Here is a 5817-nt window from a genome sequence, read left to right on the forward strand (position 1 = left end):
ACCAGGGTAAAACACGTCAACCTTGTTCTTAAGACGATACGGATAATTGAAATTATGGACGAGGAAATTCTAAAAAGTAAGAGAAAAATGTATCGAAATAATAAGATGACTCCCGTGTAAAAAAATATATATATTATAACAAATGAACGAGTTTCAATAATGATGAAAATGGAAGAAAATCCTGTATTGTTCTTACCTTGCTTTCTGATCGGATGAAGAACAGAAGAGAGAGAACAATTTTGTTGGAAGAGAGAAAAAGTTGAGATTCTTCTCTAAAAAAAAAAAATTGTAAGATTAACCATTAATTAAAGGGTAAAATATTTAAAGTTTTAAATCACCCCTAAGTTGTAGAAAATTTACTAATTCTACCCCTATTTTTGGTAAAATACGTTAAAGTATTCCTGAATTTTATAACAATTGACTAAATCTACCCTACCATTAGTCATCCCATTCTGTTCACACACATGACCGTTAATATCTTAAAAGCCCCATTTTGCCCCTTTTTTCTTCACCATCTCTTTCCACTGAAACCTTAGAAGCTCTTTCTCTATGAATATTTGGCTCTCACAAGAAAAACCCAAGTCCTAAACTTAGGCTCAGTTTGGTAAAAGAATGAATACAAATATATATAGTGTAAATACATATAAAATAATACAAAATATAAGGTTTTGCGCTCTACATATTTGTATTTGTACTCCTTTCAAACTAAGCCTGAATTGCAAATAAAATTTGTCTCTCTACGTATAGAAACCCAATTTCCAAACCAAACCCAATTAGTTATGTCTTGTTGAAGAGACAATGGCCTACGAAAATCCAAAACCACAGTTGTTCCTTTTAATCTCTCTCTCTCTCTCTCTCTCTCTCTCTCTCTCTCTCTCTCTCATTTTCCCTCAGTTTTGTAATTAAGGCTCAGTTTGGAAAGAGTACAAGTACAAATATATACAGTATAAATACATACAAAATAATAGGGTCGTTCATAAGAACACCCAACCTGACCAACCCAGACCGGCCCAACTTGAGTCGGCCGGGTTTTCTTCAATACTGGTTAGTTTCAGGTTGTAAAAAATTATAAACTGATGGTTCGGGTCGGTTTCGATTTTCATGTGTGAAAAATGAAACCGACCTGAACCGAACCAACTTAGTTGTTAGTAGTTACAGCCTACTTAGTTCCTACTTAACTAAGTCGTCTCTATCCTATTTACAACCTAACTTAATTTTTAGTCTTCTAGTTAGGAATGACAATAATGGCAAGTATTGTAAGACAACTAGACAAGGAATTTTTTTGGAAAAGTTTAAAGAAAATAATCAAATGATCCTAGTTTCTATGGTCTTTTACATCAAATAGGCAACCAATTACAATTATAATTAGGTGTTCATTTTTTACTTAGATTAGAAGGTTTCTTGAAATATACAAATTTCAGTCTTCTTTCTCTAATACAGTTTGACTTTCTATTTTCTTGATAACTTCTATTCTAACTTAGTCCGCCCCCTTATCCCCTCAACTCAAGCACAATCTCTAATACAAATTGACTCTCAAACATGGTTGAACTTAGAGCCGAAACCGACCCAACCCGATTCAAACCGAACAGGTTGGTTTTACTTAACACAGGGTCGGTTTCGGTTTCAATTTTAGGTAACCCAACCAGGTCGGGTCAGTTTCGGTTTCAATTTTAGGTAACCCAACCAGGTCAGGTCGGTTGGAAAAATCTCAATAAACCGACTCAACCCGACCCGTGAATAGCCCTACAAAATAATACAAAATATAAGGTTTTAAACAAACTTGAGATGAACTTTTGTTCAAAATGTCTTCTTGCTTAATCATTTAAAATTTCTTTTTGTAGCCTACATATATTGTGGTAAGATTGCTTTATAAATTGGAGTTGGTTTACATTCCTACAATATTGTACCACCATTAATAGTGATCAAAACTCATTGAGGTCAACACAAATTTTTCACAGCACCAAATCTCTTTATTTGCAGCAACTGACCAGCACAAATCATTTGTCGTTAAGTCCATATTCGCGTCATTGAAATATGAGTTTTTTGAATGGACAAGCCTTTGAAATGAGTGAGGTAGGTGGTGAGGGAAAATGTCATTGTAGATTATAAATACCATTTTGAAATTTTAAAGAAGAATGAAGGGTAAATTAGACATTTCCTTTTTCTATCATGGCACTTGATAATTGTTAGAAAATTTAGAGATACTTTAAAGAATTTTGTAGATAATGGGTTGGCATAGTCAATTTTCTAAAACTTAGGGATAATTTAAGTCTATTATCTATTACCCTTAATTAAAAGGTAATATATATGACGCAAAAAAGCTATGGTACCTAAAAAACATCTAACTACTCAACATGTATTAGAAAAGTGGCAACAAATCAACTACTATTTATCAAAATTTATGGGAGTTCTAATCAGTTAAAGTTATTCCAATATCATGCTTATCCGGCATGATAGGTATTGCCAAAAAAAAAAAAAATCAAAGGTTGGCATGGACTTATTATCTAGTCACCCTATTGCCCTATGTTTTCTAGCAAATGCATCAACCTCCCCTGTATTTTGTTTTCACCAAAAAATTCCTCTCCTTTACTTTTTTTTTATAAGACCCTTTCCTTTTAGGGGTGCAACTTGGGTGGGCCCAATCCGAGCACGAACCTGCCCAGCCCGAAATTTTTTACTGGCCGGCTTAGATTTTTGGTCCTCAGGCTGGGCTTAGGCCAAAGAAATCAGGCTTTTCTATTTTTCGAGCGAGCCTCCGGCCCAACTATACACATATGTATGTATGTATGTATGTATGATGTATAGATATATATATATACATTAATTTTGCATACATGCTTATATATATATATATACATGTGTGTACATATTTACCAATTTACATACATATATACATAAATATATGTATACAAATTTGTGTAAATACATATATGTATAATTTTAGAGTTAATTTATTGACCAACCCGAACTCAATCCGAATTCATCAAATTACAGTTCAGGCTCAACTCAGGTTGAAAAAATTGGGCTTGACCTCGAACTCAGACTTTAAATCCAAATTTTACGGCTGGGCCCGAATTGATCATAACCCCGGCCCAATCCGCCCAACTTGCACCCTATTTCCTTTACCTTTGCTAAAGTCTCTCTTCATGTTTCAAATAAATGTGGAAAATCACCCCTTTCATTAATTAATCATTATGGAGTTGATGGAGATGTTAAAATTATTATTATGTCATCATTACGAAAGTACACAGGGAGCACTGTAACTTTTAGAAAACAATTCAACCCTAACTTGACCTTTGTTGTTCGCTTGCTGCGATAGTTAATAACAAAACCCATTTAAATAAATGAATCATCTTTTTGTGGATAAGTCAATAAGCTTTAATCCTAAATTCCTAATAAATATTTTCATAGTAAAAAATGAGATTTAAAAACTTAAAAGCATTGTGTCAATGTTTTCCATCAGTAATCAAAATACAAGGGAGTCTAAGTATTTGTCATAAAACACTATATGTTTATTTATGTGAATCCTCGAAGGTGTAGTAAGAAAAAGGATGTGAATGGGAAGTTGCAATAATAACTCTATCTTATTCTTTAGTGTAACACATTATTGAAATAATATAATTGGTTTTACAAGAATTTGGATATTTTGATGCATAAGAGGTAATAGAAGAGGAAATTGTGGTTCTCGTGGAACTGTTTCTACTGAGCCAGTGATGGTTGCCGGAGTTGGTGATGAAGTTTCTACCTCTATTCCCATGGAACTGCCTTCGCCCTCCATGGAGCGAAGGAGAGGCGATGCAGGCATTGAATAAGTTTGGAGGGCAGAGGAATCGATTGGAGGGTTCTGCCTCTGTTCTCAAGCGAAGGAGGCCATAGAAACAACTCCTTCGTTCTCAAGAGATAGCAAGCAGAGGTTCTGCCTCTGTTCCCAAACAAGATTCCTTCCATGGTCATCTTGCGAGGATCTCCAACGATTTGGCACGGTTGCAACTGCCAGAAATCAGTCTTGAGTTCCTCTGCGGTCGCGGACGTGGTGGCGCTGTCTCCTTCACCAGAAAGTTGGTTTCCATGGAGAACGTAGGTGGGTTTAGATTTGTCGCGGCAGTGACGGAAAGAGAAAAAAAGAAAGGAAGAAGAAGAAGAAGAGAAGGAGAAGCGAGAGAGAGAGAGCGCGAGCGAGCGAGAGAGGAGGAGAAGAGAGAGAGACAGAGAGCGAGTGAACAAGCAAACAAGAGAGAAGGAGAAGGAGAAGAGAGAGAGATGTAATAAATACATCAAAAATTTCAATGTATTTATTACATCGATTATCGATGTAATTCAGCGGTGTAAAATTACATATTTACCTTGGTTCGATTTTACACCTCTACCAAACACAGCCTAAAAGTCAACCAATCCATCTTTTAATATATGGTCCTTCGCAAAAACTTGTTAGATTTCATTAAGTCTAATAAAGAAATTATTTATAGATCATTTATCTTATATTTTAAATTTAATGCCCAGAATTAGGGGAGTGATAATTCAATTTGGTTCCAAAGCAAAACCTAGAACCAGCCCTTCTAGGATTTTAGAACTAAAACTTACCCTCCACAGGTTGGATCCAAGGCCAGTTTTGACCTTATTGGTTCTAGGGTCTTCTTGTGGAACTTTTTATTTAAAATTTTAATAACCTAGATTTGTTATTTAAAAATTAATAATATGAACATGGTAGAATTATTTATTTGGCAAGTTGTAGATCTCAAAACATCAAAACATTTTCTCATTTATGTAGCAATCCAACACACATACTGATTGTTAGTCAGGCCCACTCTGTTTTCAAAAGGCAATAACTCAACAGTTCTACTGGGGTTTGGGGACACTGACTCATCTGATCAGATCCACCAGCCAATGGTGGATTGATATTGGCATATTGCTAGTTTGCTATTTAATTTGGATTTTGTTCCATGTCACCCCCACGATGGATTAGTTGATCGATAATTTGACACATATGTTTTGGGCAGTGCCCTAGCAGGCTGCCACATCATGGCCGACGTCTTTGGACCACATCAGCATGCTACCCACCTAAGCAGATATCTATGTCACCGAAAACCTCATAGAGAAGCAGAATCCTATGCAGACAATGAGAAACACCCTCACTAGGGAACGCGAAGCCTCTCGAAGACCTCGGTAGGCGTCCTCATCCCAACAGTTCGGCCCAACTGACTTCATCATCCTATTACTAACTTAAGTGTTGGAGTGCCTTCCTCGAGGGCTTCATCTTTGGACCTTTGGTTCCTTTTTGCTTGTAGATCTCCTTAGTGTACGATTTCATCCTTCCACCTCGGCTTTATCCAATTGGTAGGATTATCTGTTGCATGTTTGGTTTGGCACACCTCGAATTGTACATCATCAGATTGGCACCATCTATGGGAATCGACACAAAAGCCTCCGATTTCCTATCTTCCTTCTCGTGCACTAATGGAGATCATGCAACCTAAGAACACTTCCGACCGCTCTGGTGCTCACTACCCATCTCGGGAATCTCAATGCGGCACTTCCTCTCGTGAGGCTCAACCACAAAACCAAGTAAACCTTGAGGAATTCATCTCCCTACAAAAGAAGGTTGACCGTCTCATCATGATGATTGAAGTGTTGAGGCAACAAGGACACACCCCTATGATAGTGCAACTATCCCCATAGGTGCCTACGGTGGCTGATCCTCATGCTGAGGACCCCAAAAGACGCCTAAAGGATCCTTTGAGGCCCAAGATCGAGTGTGAGTAGCCTCACTCAACTCAAAAGTCTGAGTCTTAGGCTCAGACCCTAGCCCATGATGCTCTA

This window comes from Nelumbo nucifera, chromosome 6 (genome assembly GCF_055504915.1).
Source record: "Nelumbo nucifera cultivar China Antique chromosome 6, China Antique-T2T, whole genome shotgun sequence".
Classification (NCBI taxonomy): domain Eukaryota; kingdom Viridiplantae; phylum Streptophyta; class Magnoliopsida; order Proteales; family Nelumbonaceae; genus Nelumbo; species Nelumbo nucifera.